Source organism: Triticum aestivum, chromosome 6A (assembly GCF_018294505.1).
Source record: "Triticum aestivum cultivar Chinese Spring chromosome 6A, IWGSC CS RefSeq v2.1, whole genome shotgun sequence".
In the NCBI taxonomy this organism is placed as follows: Eukaryota; Viridiplantae; Streptophyta; class Magnoliopsida; order Poales; family Poaceae; genus Triticum; species Triticum aestivum.
Window position 1 is genome coordinate 472,329,758 of NC_057809.1, and position 16,645 is coordinate 472,346,402.

The window sequence follows — 16,645 nt, forward strand, 5'->3', positions numbered from 1 at the left end:
GTGTCCAGGAGCTCCGCCGCTGTCCACTTCATCGAGCAGCCGAGCCCCGAGCGCTCGCAACGCCCGAGACCACCGCACCAACCTCGCCCGAGCTCACCGTCGCCGGAGAGCCCCTTCAACGCCATCGTCGCTCCGGTCCATCTCCGGCCGCACCAGGGACTCCATCGCACTCACTGTGAGCTTAGCCATCTTCCCCTCCCTTCCGTTCTTGCTCCCGAGCCGTGTAGCAACCTCCCGGAGCTCAACCGCACCCACCGCCGTGGACCTCGTCGCCGACGTGCTCCCGGTCATCCTCCGGCCACAAGATGGTGTCCATCTTTCTCACCGCGTCCCACAGCACCTAGCTAGCCACTCCACGAGCCTCACCGAACCCTCTAGCACCAAGTTCACCTCCGACCGAACCTCGGTGGCCGCCAAAGTCGTCGCCAGCGTCGACTCCGGCCACCCCGACCCCAACGGGCTCCGCCAAGAGCTGCGGGTCGACCTCAGCTCCACTCCGGTGGTCTCCGCGGCCCCTCTGGTGGCCGAAATGACCAAAACCACTTCCGCCGCCGCGTCGGGCTCGCCGGCGACTAAACGCCGGCAGCCGACTTTGACTTTGACCACGGGTGGGCCCTGGTTGACTCCCCTGAGTCAATGACAGGTGGGGCCCAGCCCTGTTAATTAAACATGATTAGTTTTAATTAACTTTTAATTAAATTAATCACCCTGACATGCGGGACCCACTGTCAGGTTTGACCCAGACCTGTTCCGTTGACCTGCTGACGTCACACTGACGTCAGGCTGACGCAGTAATTGATTTTCTGGATTTAAATTAAATCAGGAAATTCCAGAATATTAATTAAACTTCAAAAATTCATAACTTTTATTCTGTAACTCCAAATTGGACAAATTATATATGAAAAATGATCAGAAAAATCCAATCTATCCATCTGTACTATTTTCATGCATGATCAAACAAGTTAAATTGATGTTTTAAGCAGAACAAGGAAAAGCACTTTAAAAGGCCATGTTTGAGTTTGAAATTTGAATCTTTGATTCAAATTTGTTCAAACCCTTCTGGTTTTTAGTTGCATTAGCCCAACACACTCATATTGCCATGTTTCATGCATGCATCATATTGTTGCACATTGTTTGGTGATGGTTGTGTACCGGTGTCCTTTACGACAGGTTCTGCCTCCGAGGAGTACCGTGATTACCCTAACGAAGAATCATATCCGAGCATCGAACCATCAGGCAAGCAACCAACCATTTGATCATATCGATACAATCCCATGTTCTCGCTCCTGCTCTCTTTTACTGCATTAAGACAACGCGATTCAAACTGCTGTGTGCTACGGTAGTTGAACCCATTTCCTCTGCATGACCTGTCATTGCCACAGTAACTAGATGAAACCCACTAGCATGTGTAGGAGTTGATTGAGCCATGTGTATGTGTTGTTCCTACCTTGCTATGCCTGCTATGCTTAGAGTCGTGTCAGGTCTGGTTCATCTGGGTGATGGGCTAGAGTGAAATGATTATGTCGGTAATGAGAGTGGTGTGGTGAACACGATTTGGTAAAGGTATCGATGAGAGGCCATGTAGGAGTACATGGTGGGTTGTTTCATTGAAGCCGACCTTAAGCACTGAGATCTGTATGTGTGATTTACGATACAGCTACTACCATGCATTGGGCCCTGAAATATGACCCCGCTCGACTTCTTATTCACCCTAGCTCTCTGTCCAGGAGTTGCAAGTAGTTTCTGGTGTTTGTAGCCTACTGGAGGCCGTGGACAGCGCTGACCGTAGGGGTGGGCTGTGATGCGGTAGGTACGTGGCCGGGTGTACCGAATACCCGTTAGGTATCTCGGGAACCCTGTTCACATCGTTCGGGGCCGTATGGGAAACCTCGGCCGGACTCCCTGCGGATGGAACCTGAATAGGCGATAAACCTGGACTAGAGGCTTAAGTGTTTAGGTAGGTCGTGGTCTACACCCACGTCGGCTTTCGCTTGAAGTCTGCCGAGCACATGTCGTGTGCAGACGCTAAGTGGTGGAAACATGTATGAAGAAGTACACCCCTGCAGGGTTATCATGATCTATTCGAATAGCCGCGTCCGCGGTAAAGGACTACTTGGTTGCCTATACAGTTCATAGACAAGTAAATGGAAACTACTAAAAGCCTCAAGATAAGTGTGAGTGCCGAGGATGGCTCTTCCGTAGGAAGACGGAGGTGAATCCTCGGTAGTGTATTGAAGTGGTGAGTAGTGGACTCGAGTGCGCAAAACATTTCAAGTTGGTGTATCGTAGGATAGTCTAGCCAAGAGTCAAAGCTGGCTTGCTGCAATAACTCCACCAACCATTCTTGATACTATGCATGTATGTAGGATCTGATGTAAGTCTTGCTGAGTACCTTTGTACTCATGTTGCTATAATTTACATTTCTTTACAGAAGACGCTGCAACCCCTTCTGATGGGTTCTATGTAGACGTTGACATCAACGAGTAGGCTAAAGACCCAGGTGGTGACCCTGAGCTTGTGATGGACCACGTAGTATAGTTAGGCTTCCAAGCCTCTTTTATTTTACTAGTTGTCTGTACCCAGACAATGTACTTCCGCTGCTGGCTTGTATGACTGTGTGACTTGTATGTTGGGTCGTGAGACCCGTACCTTTGTGAATGTTATGTATGGCTCCCTGAGCCTTAAATAAAGTACTTGTGTCATAGAGTCATGTTGTGATGCTTCGTTGTATTTGCACATATCGAGCATACTGTGTGTATGATTGAAATGCTTGGTATGTGTGGGATCTGACTATCTAGTTGTTTATCTTTAGTAGCCTCTCTTACCGGGAAATGTCTCCTAGTGTTACCGCTGAGCCATGGTAGCTTGCTACTGCTCTGGAACACTTAGGCTGGCCGGCATGTGTCCTTCTTCGTTCCTGTGTCTGTCCCTTCGGGGAAATGTCACGCTTTGAGTACCGGAGTCCTGTTAGCCCGCTACAGCCCGGTTTACCGGAGTCCTGCTAGCCCAGTGCTACAGCCCGGACCCACTTGCTGATGACCGACACGTTCGAAGCTGGGTCATGGATGCCTGTCCCTGTAAGTCTGTGCCACTTTGGGTTTACGACTAGTCATGTCAGCCCGGGCTCTTTATCATATGGATGCTAGCGACACTATCATATACGTGAGCCAAAAGGCGCAAACGGTCCCGGGAAAAGGTAAGACGACACCCGTGGGGATACCGTGCGTGAGGCCGCAAAGTGATATGAGGTGTTACCAGCTAGATCGATGTGACATCGAGTCGGGGTCCTGACACGATGATACGTCTCCAACGTATCTATAATTTTTTATTGTTCCATGCTATTATATTAGCAACCTTGGATGTTTTATATGCATTTATATGCTATTTTATACGATTTTTGGGACTAACCTATTAACCCAGAGCCCAGTGCCAGCTTCTGCTTTTTCCTTGTTTTAGAATATCGCAGAAAAGGAAAATCAAACGGAGTCCAATTGACCTGAAACTTCACAGAACTTATTTTTATATCAGAAGAAGCCCAGAAGACTTGGAGTGCACGTCAGGGGATCAACGAGGAGGCCACGAGGTAGGGGGCACGCCCACCCCCCCTGGGCGCGCCCTCCACCCTCGTGGGCCCCTCGTGGGCCCCCTGACGCACTTCTTCCGCCTATATATCTCCATAAAACCTAAAACTATCGGGGAGCACAATAGATCGGGACTTCCACCACCTGAAGCCTCCGTAGCCACCGAAAACCAATCTAGACCCGTTTCGGCACCCTGCCGGAGGGGGAATCCCTCTCCGGTGGCCATCTTCATCATCCCGGTGCTCTCCATGACGAGGAGGGAGTAGTTCTCCCTCGGGGCTAAGGGTATGTACCAGTAGCTATGTGTTTGATCTCTCTCTCTCTCATGTTCTTGAGGTGATACGATCTTGATGTATCGCAAGCTTTGCTATTATAGTTGGATCTTATGATGTTTTCTCCCCCCTCTACTCTCTTGTAATGGATTGAGTTTTCCCTTTGGGGTTATCTTATCGGATTGAGTCTTTAAAGATTTGAGAACACTTGATGTATGTCTTGCCGTGCGTATCTGTGGTGACAATGGGATATCACGTGATTCACTTGATGTATGTTTTGGTGATCAACTTGCGGGTTCCGCCCATGAACCTATGCATAGGGGTTGGCACACGTTTTCGTCGTGATTCTCCGATAGAAACTTTTGGGCACTCTTTGAGGTTCTATGTGTTGGTTGAATAGATGAATCTTAGATTGTGTGATGCATATCGTATAATCATACCCACGGATACTTCAGGTGACATTGGAGTATCTAGGTGACTGTCGGTGTCAAAACCGGCGGATCTCGGGTAGGGGGTCCCGAACTGTGCGTCTAGGCCGGATTGTAACAGGAGGCAAGGGACACGAAGTTTTACCCAGGTTCGGGCCCTCTCGATGGAGGTAAAACCCTACGTCCTGCTTGATTAATATTGATGATATGGGTAGTACAAGAGTAGATCTATCACGAGATCGAGGAGGCTAAACCCTAGAAGCTAGCCTATGGTATGATTGTTGATGTGTACGTTGTCCTACAGACTAAAACCCTCCGGTTTATATAGACACCGGATAGGGTTAGGGTTACATAGAGTCGGTTACAATGCTAGGAGATCTACATATCTGTATCGCCAAGCTTGCCTTCCACGCCAAGGAAAGTCCCTCCCGGACACAGGACAAAGTCTTCAATCTTGTATCTTCATAGTCCAGGAGTCCGGCTGAAGGTATAGTCCGGCTATCCGAACACCCCCTAATCCAGGACTCCCTCAGTAGCCCCTGAACCAGGCTTCAATGATGATGAGTCCGGCGCGCAGATTGTCTTCGGCATTGCAAGGCGGGTTCCTCCTCCAAGTACTTCGTAGAAGATTTTGAACACAAAGATAGTGTCCGGCTCTGCAAAATTAGTTTCCACATATTGCCATAGAGAGAATAATATTTACACCAATATAATCTGCTGACGTATTCCGTAGCGTGACGCACCACGGCCAAGCCTTTATCCGAGTCATTTCATTATCCCACCTCAGCGCGTTATGCGAGGCGGTTTCCTTGGCATGTCTTGTTAAAGCAGAGACCGTGTCCCCTTATCACGGGATTCTCATCAATACGGGAATGGGTAACCCAACCGCGCCATTGACTACGGCGCTTGGAGATAAGCGAGTTTTACCAAGCTAGTGGGGACATGTAGTTGCGTCCACCCATATAAGGGGATAAGCATCCACCTTTTCACCTGCGCCTTCTTCCTCCTTCGCCTATCCATTCTTGCGCACTCGAGCTCCAGTGCCCAAGTCCGCACTCCCCACCTCAACCTCCTCCAGCCATGTCCGGAGTGGGAGGAAAGTGGATGGTCTCCTCCGTCACGGAGGGACATATCAAAAAGCTGAGGAAGACCGGATACCTGTCTAACGACATCGCGTACCGGATCCCCGAAAAGGGGCAGCTCATCCCCACCCCTAGGCCCCATGAGAGGGTGGTGTTCCTCCCCCATTTTCGCCGCGGACTGGGCTTCCCTCTCCACCCATTTGTCCGGGGGCTCATGTTCTACTACGGCCTGGATTTCCACGATCTGGCCCCGAACTTCGTCCTCCACATCTCGGCGTTTATCGTCGTGTGCGAGGCCTTCCTCCGCATCCGCCCCCATTTCGGCCTATGGCTCAAGACTTTCAACGTCAAGCCGAAGGTGGTGCGCGGCAACCAGGTGGAGTGCGGAGGCGCCATGGTGGGCAAGATGGCCAACGTCCTATGGCTCGAGGGCTCCTTTGTGGAGATCCTGAAGGGGTGGCAATCGGGGTGGTTTTACATCACCGAGCCGCGCGACGCCGAATGGGTCGCACCCCCCGAGTTCCGATTCGAAACCCCTACGCGGCTCACCTCGTGGAAGGAGACGGGCCTATCTTGGGGTAAAAAGGGAGAGGTGACCAGACTCCAAACATGCATCCAAACCCTGGCGGACAAGAAGCTCAAACTTGTCAATGTAGTCCAGGTTATGCTCATCCGCCTGATCCTCCCGTGTCAACAATGGGCTTTCAACCTGTGGGAGTTCGACCCGGCGCAGCACCAAACTCTAAGCAGGCTCTTCGACACGACGTATGAAGATGCCTGGAAGGTGCTTTTCAAAGGCGCCGAGGCTCCCGCATCCGCTACCGAGGATCGCGGATTCAGTGCGCAGCATCACGCTCTCGCAGTAAGCTGTTTTTTCCTTTTACAGGGGATCAATTTTTCATAGTTTGACTCCATGCGGGATCTAAGCTCCCTTACCTTTGACAGGATTGGCAGGTGACGTCCGGACAGATTAACTGTCCGGCTCCTTTGCCCAAAGGCCCAGCGGACGCTCGCTTAGCGAAGTTGCTGGTTCCGGCACCCTATGTGGTGTCGGAGAAGAAGGCCGCGAAAAAGGCCGCGGGGACTCGAAAGAGTGCCCGGCGCCAGGAGGTGTCAGATCCATCATCTGATGGTTCTGAGGCGCATTCCTCCCGTGAAGACGAGAAGGAAGAAGAGGAGAACTCTCCCCCTCGAGCGGGAGGAGAGAAGAAAAGGAAGGCCGCCCTCTCCGGGGAGGCCGAAGGGTCCAAGAAGGGGAAAACCCTTCCTCCGGACTACTACACCGACGCCGACGGTGGAGAGGAGTGGCAGCCCAGGGCCAAGCCGCTGGCAAAAACGTAAGTATCCAGATACCAAAGTAATTCATAGTATTCGTTTATTGCACAACTTTCCCTTACGTCGAATATGTTTATGCAGCCCACCCAAAGACCGGCTCGACGCATCGTCGAGTGGCTCACTGGACTCGTCGGATGTGAACTCGCTTCCGACGGCTTCCTCCCCCCGCCCTACGGACGACACCGAAGTGTTGTCCCAATAGGTTCCAAGCCGGGAGGAGGTGGTCCTGGAGGCGTCGCAAGGCGACCTCCCGGACTCCGGGAGTAAAGGGGATGAAACCCCTCAGGGCTCCAAGTCCGGCTCTAGGCCGGACACCACTCCGGCACCTTCAAAGGTTCCAGAGTCCGGCGGGGAACCTCCTTCCAAGAGGAGCAAGTCCACCGTGCCGGCGGCCCCCGTCCAACCGGAGGCGCCGTACAATATGTTGGAGGCGCTCCAAGGCGACTCCATTGACGAGGAGCACCGCACTATTATGAGTGCGATGGTCCAGAAGGTTCAGTCCGCCAAAAGCAGACTGACTGAAGCTTGTACTAGCCTTTTGACAGGCTTTGAGGTAAGTAAAGAATGTGTAAATAATAGTACCGCATAGACAGTAGCCCCTGATGCTCTGTTTGGCGTTCGAGAAGAAAAGCCGAATAGAGGATCAAATAGAATTCGCAGGAGTCTAACAAATATGAGTCAATATGCATATGCAGGCTTCCCTGCTTGCGTCCGCCGCACTGACTGCGGAAGTGGACGCACTAAAGCAGAACCTTGAGCGGTCCGAGCAAGAGCTCGGGCGTGCCAAGAAGCAGCTCGAGGATAATGAAGGTAAAAAATACCTTGTTTTTAAATATATATAAAAAGGTGCAATTGCAAAGAATGACAGGATTATCATGGCTATTTTATGGGCCACGTCTGATGTGGCGACCCTTAAGCAGGCGCTGGTCAAGGCCGAGAAGAGGGCAGCCTCGGAGCGCACCGAGCGGGAGAAGTATGAGGCCGAGGTTGGCAAGGTGCGGCAAGAGCTCCAGGCTCTCATGGAAAAACATGAGAGTTTGGAGCTTGACTCAAAGACGCGAGCATCTGAGCTCGCGGTGGCTATTGAAAACGCCAAGTCTGCCAAGGCTGAATCCCAGAAGACCCACCAGGAGTTGGATGAGGTGAAGAAGATAGCGGCGGGTAAGGCATTCTTTATGCAAAGCAAACACATAAACGTGAGTTACTTGTTACTTACCCGAATCAGGAACTCTCCAGGAGTGTTCGCAGATCTTCCCCGGAGTGTGTCCGATGCCGCCAAATTCTATCGAGCCGAGGAGGGCAGCTCGACAGAGAAGGTGTTCTGGTCTCAGTATGCTGAGACCGGACACCCTGTGCCCCTGAGCGACCAGCTGAAGCAACTGGTCGAGCTCCACAAGGCGGCCGAATAGGCCATGAAGGGCCTAATTGTTCGGCTGTGGCATGGAGGGGCTCTGCCTGGGAGCTATTTCGGGCTGGTGTGGCGGTTGGTGGAGGCCTGTCCAAGGCTCGAAGTCATCAAGCGCTCCGCCTACATTGAAGGTGCCCGTAGGGCCCTTGCCCATGCTAAGGTGCACTGGGGCAAGCTGGATGCTGAGAAGCTGGTGAAGGACGGGCTACCGTCAGGGAAAGAGCATCGCAAGCCCGAGAATTACTATAAGGATGTTCTGAAGGATGCCTGCCTTGTGGCGGATGAATGTTCTAGGGATGTAATTTTTGAGTGAAACTTGCTCGTTTTGTCCTGTGCGCTAAAAACTTGTTTATATGCGCTAAGCAATACTGTTGGTATTTAAAATATTACCTTCTGTGCGGCTGTTTATCAATTCTGAGGAATGGTGAGTCGTCGGCTTCTGCCCCTGTGCCGCTAGTGCTGGGGTGTTTGGGGATAAACCTGAGTGCTCTTTTTCCCATGTTTGGGTCCTTCGAGGGAGGCGCTCAGCCCAACGAACAAGGCAATCGGACTATAATGCGTGAACACTCTCACTTAGCCATAGAATTCTATAATTTTAAATTTCGGCTAAGCCCCTGGTATTCGGAAAGCCGAGTTCGGGGTGCTATCCACGCCTTGGCCGGATAGAGCCGGCTCCTCGCCCTAAGCGGCATAAGTCTTTAGGGACTCGAAAAACCTCTCGAACAGCAACCAGCTCTCGCTTCATCATGATAGTCAGTTTTAGCTTTCTCCACTGAGGTGCTCAACTCAGCTCAACTGGGGCACAATCGCAGTGGTTCTCCTAGTGCTACCTTAGCCGATATAGCGGAACGTAAGGCACCAAAACATAGGAGCCGGGCAAACCCAACTACTGACCCAAGACATGATTCGGAGCCTATGCATATAATGCTATAAGTTCGGGGTGCCGCACTTGTTAAAGTGTTCGGACTTCTCACACCATATTGAGGGGTACTAAAGCCCCTGGCGTATTTTGGCCGTACCAACGTGTACGGGTGCAACATGTCGTTAAGGAACATATATAAAGAAAAAGGTAATGCAAAAATAGACGAAAGCTATGCATTTTTTATTAAAAAGGGTTGCGATCAAAGCAGAACGATACAAATAATGCGATAAGTCGAAGGTTGGACTAGTTAACATGTCCGTTCCAGGGGCAAGCTACGGAATAGTATGTGGAACAGGTATACTACTCGTGATAGGGACCACCTGGGAGTTCCGTACTGCGGCGTGGCTTGTCTGCTTCCCTGGTTCTTGCATCATTTGTGCGGCAATTGAACTGCCGAACAGGCCTTCCGAAGGATGGAGTCCTGAAAGTAAGAGAGAATTAAGAAAATCGGCAGCCCCTGGTACGGTTTAAGCCGTATTTTTGGGCGTGCCGTGATGGCGCCCCTCCCCCTGTACCCATGGTATCTCTAGAGCGTAGTTATGTACGCAAAGTACTGGCGTCGCCTTTTTGCGAGGGTTGGGGTTGGGGCCGCATTGCTACGCCTGCTCGGATCGTGCCAGGAGGTCTTGTTGTAGGTTACTCTGGGCGCGCTTGACGGTGTCCGGTCGTTTAGTGGCCGGACTGGAGAACTGCCTGGAGAGGCTGCTTTGTACTTCCGCTGCAAGGGCCGCCGTGTGCTCCTCCATTCGGAGGGAGCGTTCGGTGTTTCCATTGACCGTAATTACTCCTCGAGGGCCTGGCATCTTGAGCTTAAGGTATGCGTAGTGCAGTGCCGCATTGAACTTAGCGAATGCGGTTCGCCCGAGCAGTGCGTGATAACCACTGCGAAACGGGACTATGTCGAAGATTAACTCCTCGCTTCAGAAATTATCCGGAGATCCGAAGACCACTTCAAGTGTGACTGAGCCTGTACAGTTGGCCTCTACACCTGGTATTACGCCTTTAAAGGTCATTTTGGTGGGCTTAATCCTTGAGGGATCTATGCCCATTTTCCGCACTGTATCCTGGTAAAGCAGGTTCAGGCTGCTGCCGCCGTCCATAAGGACTCTAGTGAGATTAAATCCGTCAATAATTGGGTCTAGGACCAATGCGGTGAATCCGCCATGACGGATGCTAGTGGGATGGTCCCTTCGATCAAAGGTGATCGGGCAGGAGGACCATGGGTTGAACTTTGGGGCGACTGGCTCTACCACGTATACGTCCCTTAACGCGCGCTTCCGCTCCCTTTTGGGGACGTGGGTTGCGTATATCATGTTCACCGTCCACACTTGTGGGGGAAAACCCTTCTGTCCACTGTTGTTCGGCGGCCGGGGCTCCTCGTCGTCATCGCTATGCAGCCCCTTGTCTTCATTTTCGGTGTTTAACTTGCCTGCCTGCTTGAACACCCAACAATCCCTGTTGGTGTGATTGGCCGGCTTTTCGGGGGTGCCATGTATCTGGCACAAGCGGTCGAGTATTCGGTCCAAACTGGACAGGCCCCTAGGATTCCTTTTGAATGGCTTTTTCCACTGACCGGATTTAGAGCCTCTGAATCCGGCATTAACTGCCGTATCCTTAGTATTGTCGCCGTTAATGCGGCGCTTCTGCTTGTTGCGACGCGACCTGCCACTACTGTCCCTGGTGTCCGAATTACCAGGGTTCTTGGTCATATTGTTGCTACGAGCAAGCCAGCTGTCTTCTCCCGCGCAAAAGCGGGTCATGAGTGTCGTGAGTGCTGCCATAGATTTCGGCTTTTCCTGTCCAAGGTGCCGGGCCAGCCACTCGTCACGGATATTGTGCTTGAAGGCTGCTAGGGCCTCAGTGTCCGGACAGTCGACTATTTGATTTTTCTTTGTTAGGAACCGTGTCTAGAATTGCCTGGCCGATTCCTCTGGCTGCTGAATTACGTGGCTTAGGTCGTCGGTGTCTGGGGGTCGCACATAAGTGCCCTGGAAATTGTCGAGGAATGCGGCTTCTAGGTCCTCCCAACAACTGATTGATCCTGTTGGCAAGCTGTTAAGCCAATGCCGAGCTGGTCCTTTAAGCTTGAGTAGGAGGTATTTCATGGCGTGGAAATCGTCGCCGCGGGCCATGTGGATATGAAGGAGATAATCCTCGATCCATACCGCAGGATCTGTTGTGCCATCATATGATTCGATGTTTACGAGTTTGAAACCCTTGGGGATTTGATGATCCATTATTTCGTCTGTAAAGCATAGTGGGTGTGCGGCGCCTCTGTACTGGGCGATATCATGACGTAGCTCCAATGAGCTGTGTTCGGCCCTGCCGAATTTGTGGCCGGCGTGACGGTTACCGTCTCGAGCCGTGGGGCGCCCACGCGATCCATAGATCGAGCGTGTTTGCCTTGCCTTGTCCTCCAACATGTCTCGTAAGTCCGGCGCATATTCCCGTGCCTTGGTACGGGGTGCGGCTTGAGTGGAGGGCCGGGAGGCCTCTCTGTCGCGGCCACGAGGTGGCCGGTCGGCCGCATCAAGTGCTTCCTCCTCTAATCGGGGTAGCAACCTGCGCTTTGCGTAGCTCTTGGAGGGGCGTTCGAGTTTATGCTCTTCGGCCGCAAGGACTTCAGTCCATCTGTCGACCAGCAAATCTTGATCAGCTCTAAGTTGTTGCTATTTTTTCTTGAGGCTTCTTGCCGTGGCCATAAGCCTGCGTTGAAAACGCTCTTGCTCGACGGGATCCTCTGGCAGAGGGAGGCATATAATTATCGTCCTCGACCTCTCTGTCTGCCGCTCTCTCATGAGGGCTGGTTTCTCCATCCTCCTATGCTAAGTCTTGCTGGAGGGGGTATTCTTCAGCACTTTCCGGAGTATTATTATCTCCCGTGCTGGAATCACCGTATTTGTTTTGGTGGGATTTTGAGCGGCGCCGCTGACGCCGGCGCTTAGGCTATTTCTTGGAGGGATCATCCTCCGTTGTTCCATCGCCATCTCCCTCTTTTGGGGTGTCCACCATGTATATGTCATATGACGAGGTGGCTTTCCAGGGCCTAGTAGGCACTGGTTCTTCATCATCTCCTTCATCGGCGTCCATACCGTCAATGTCTTCGAAGTCGAAGTCGAGCATGTCGGTTAAGTCGTCGACAGTGGCTACAAAGTGGGTGGTGGGTGGCTTTGAATTTCTTCATCGTCTGTACCCCAACCTTGCTGACCGTAGTTCGGCCAGGGCTCTCCTGATAAAGAGAGAGACTTCAGTGACTTCAGGATGTCGCCAAAAGGCGAGTGCTGAAAGATGTCCGCGACAGTGAACTCCATGATCGGCGCCCAATCGGATTAGATCCGCAGGGGCACTGAGGGTTCGGAGTCCGGAGAGGAGTCCGGCTCCTCAGAGTCACGACTCTCACAGAGTACGGGGCTGGTGTTTGGCTCAATCGCCGTTGGTGTCGCAGTTCCCGGGGTGGCGTCAAACCGCCCATCCTCGATCGGCGCAGTTGGCTCCAAATTAAGGGTCGGAGCCGATGCGGGTGCGGCCTCCAGGGCACCGTTCGGCGGCAGAGCTAGATCATGCTCGTCGTGAAAGTGCGGCGCGCTCAGCAGTGGCTCGAATCCGTCGAAGATCAAGTCCCCGCGGATGTCAGCCGTGTAGTTTAAACTTCCAAATCTGACCTGACGGCTAGGGGCGTAGCTTTCGATCTGCTCCAGACGGCCAAGCGAATTGGCCCGCAGTGCGAAGCCGCCGAAGATGAAGATCTGTCCGGGGAGGAAGGCCTCACCCTAGACTGCATCGCTATCGATGATCGTAGGAGCCATCAAGCCTGACGGCGACGACACAGAGGAACTCTCAATGAAAGCACCAATGTCGGTGTCAAAACCGGCGGATCTCGGGTAGGGGGTCCCGAACTGTGCGTCTATGCCGGATGGTAACACGAGGCAAGGGACACGAAGTTTTACCCAGGTTTGGGCCCTCTCGATGGAGGTAAAACCCTACGTCCTGCTTGATTAATATTGATGATATGGGTAGTACAAGAGTAGATCTACCACGAGATCGAGGAGGCTAAACCCTAGAAGCTAGCCTATGGTATGATTGTTGATGTGTACGTTGTCCTACGGACTAAAACCCTCCGGTTTATATAGACACTGGATAGGGTTAGGGTTACATAGAGTCGGTTACAATGCTAGGAGATCTACATATCCGTATCGCCAAGCTTGCCTTCCACGCCAAGGAAAGTCCCTCCCGGACACAGGATGAAGTCTTCAATCTTGTATCTTCATAGTCCAGGAGTCCGGCTGAAGGTATAGTCCGGCTATCCGAACACCCCATAATCCAGGACTCCCTCGGTGACATTAGGGTTTTGGTTGATTTGTGTCTTAAGGTGTTATTCTAGTATGAACTCTAGGGTTGTTTGTGACACTTATAGGAATAGCCCAACGGATTGATTGGAAACAATCACTTTGAGGTGGTTTCGTGCCCTACCATAATCTCTTCGTTTGTTCTCCGCTATTAGTGACTTTGAAGTGACTCTTTGTTGCATGTTGAGGGATAGTTATGTGATCCAATTATGTTATTATTGTTGAGAGGACTTGCACTAGTGAAAGTATGAACCCTAGGCCTTGTTTCCTATCATTGCAATACCATTTGTGCTCAGTTTTATCATTAGTTACCTTGCTGTTTTTATAATTTCAGATTACAAAAACCTTTATCTACTATCCATATACCACTTGTATAACCATCTCTTCACCGAACTAGTGCACCTATACAATTTACCATTGTATTGGGTGTGTTGGGGACACAAGAGACTCTTTGCTATTTGGTTGCAGGGTTGCTTGAAAGAGACCATCTTCATCCTACGCCTCCTATGGATTGATAAACCTTAGGTCATCCACTTGAGGGAAATTTGCTACTGTCCTACAAACCTCTGCACTTGGTGGCCCAACAACGTCTACAAGAAGAAGGTTGTGTAGTAGACATCAAGATCTTTTCTGGCGTCATTGCCGGGGAGATTAGCGCTTGAAGGTATATCTTTAGATCTTGCAATCGAGTCTTTTAGTTTCTTGTTTTATCACTAGTTTAGTTTATAAAAGAAAACTACAAAAAATATGGAATTGAGTTTGCCTCATACACTTCATATTTTTAATATCTTTCGTGAGTATGATGGAAAGGAAAATTGTGCCAAAGTGTTAGAAGAAGAATGCATTAAAATGTTTGGCACTAAATCTTTGAATGATGAGCATGATTGCAATGTTGTTAGTATGAATTCCTTGAATATCCATGATGCTAATGATATGCAAAGCCACAAGCTTGGGGAAGCTATGTTTGATGAAGATGATATTTTTGTCCCCAAGTTTTGATGAGAAAAATTATTATGATGAAAGCATGCCTCCTATTTATGATGATTATATTGATGAAAGTGGATTTGGAGAGGTCATGACTTTATTTTGTGATGAATCCACTATTCCGGAAGAGGTTCCAATTGATTATGAGAACAAAGTTGCTATCTATGATGATTATTGTGATGACTTGTATGCTATAAATAATAATGATATCCATGAAACTTGTCATCATGATTTTAGTTTTCAATTGGATTATGCCTCACATGATAATTATTTTGTTGATTTTTCTCCCACTATTATTCATGAGAAGAATTTTGCTTGTGTGGAGAGTAGTAAATTTTCTATGCTTGTAGATCATGAAAAGAATGCTTTAGGTGCTGGTTATATTGTTGAATTCATTCATAATGCTACTGAAAATTATTATGAGGGAGGAATATATGTTTGTAGAAATTGCAATAATATCAAGTTTCCTCTCTATGTGCTTAAAATTTTGAAGTTATGCTTGTTTTACCTTCCTATGCAAGTTGATTCTTGTTACCACAAGTTGTTTGCTCACAAAATCCCTATGCATAGGAAGTGGGTTAGACTTAAATGTGCTAGTCATATTCTTCATTATGCTCTCTTTATGTTACAATTCTTATCTTTTATGTGAGCATCATTGAAATCATCATGCCTAGCTAGGGGCGTTAAACGATAGCGCTTCTTGGGAGGCAACCCAACATTATTTTTGTTCCTTGCTTTATGTTCCTGTTTAGCAATAAATAATTTATGTATCCTCTGTTATGAATAAGTTTTTATGTTTTAAGTAGTGTTTGTGCCAAGTAGAACCGTTGGGAAGACTTGGGGAAAGTCTTGTTGATCTTGCTGTAAAAAACAGAAACTTTAGCGCTCACGAGAATTGCTGCCATTTTTTATTGGAAAGTGATATTTAGTTAATTATTTTTGCAGATGATTAATAGATAAATTCCTCACGTCCAGAAATTTATTTGAGAATTTTATGAGTTACAAAAGTATACGTTTGATACAGATTACTACAGACTGTTCTGTTTTTGACAGATTCTGTTTTCGATGTGTTGTTCGCTAATTTTGATGAATCTATGAGTAGCATCGGAGGGTATGAAACATAGATAAGTTGGAATACAGTAGATATTACACCAGTATGAATTTAGAATGCGTTCACAATAGTACCTAAGTGGTGATTTATTTTCTTATACTAACGGAGCTTACGAGTTTTCTGTTAAGTTTTGTGTTGTGAAGTTTTCAAGTTTTGGGTAAAGATTCGATGGACTATGGAATAAGGAGTGGCAAGAGCCTAAGATTGGGGATGCCCAAGGCACCCCAAGGTAATATTCAAGTACAACCAAAAGCCTAAGCTTGGGGATGCCCCAGAAAGGCATCCCCTCTTTCGTCTACTTCCATTGGTAACTTTACTTGGAGCTATATTTTTATTTACCACATGATATGTATTTTGCTTGGAGCGTCAATTTATTTTGTTAGGATTTGGTTGCTGTTATTTAGAACAATGTTTTGCATCTTTTATTTCAATAAAAGTGGCATTGATAGCCTTTACAATGCCTATTTTACAAGTCTTCATGTTGCTGTTTGAAAACAGAAAGTTTACCATTGTTGCAATAATTCCCTAGAAAAGTCAGAATGTGATAAAATGTTGAAACCTTTTGAATATTAATATCTGATGAATTTACTACAGTGTTAATATTCTTTCATAACTTTTGGATCTAGGGAAGTATGGATGTTTCTGCATTCTTTACAGACTGTCCTGTTTAGGCAGATTGCTATTATGCTTGCATTGTTTGCATATGTTTGCTTCTTTAATGATTCTATTTGAGGATAGGACTATTAAATATGCAGAGGCATTTAGTATGCAAATTTGAATAATAATTTTAGTGATTTGCTACAGTGGAGTATGATAAGGTTTTTGCAATGGTTTATACTAACTTATCTCACGAGTCCTTGTTGAGTTTTGTGTGGATGAAGCTTTTGAGATTTAGGGAGACCGTGATATGAGAGGAATTAAGGAGACACAAAATATCAAGCTTGGGGATGCCCAAGTCATCCCAAGATAATATTTCAAGAAGTCTCAAGCGTCTAAGCTTGGGGATGCCCCGGTTGGCATCCCACCTTTCTTCTTCAACAACTATTGGTTTGTTTCGGTTGATCCTAAGTTTTTGCTTCTTCACATGATGTTTGCCATTCTTAGAATGTCATTTTCTTTTGCTTTGCTTGCTGTTTGAATAAAATACCAAGATCCGAAATTATTAAACGTTAGAGA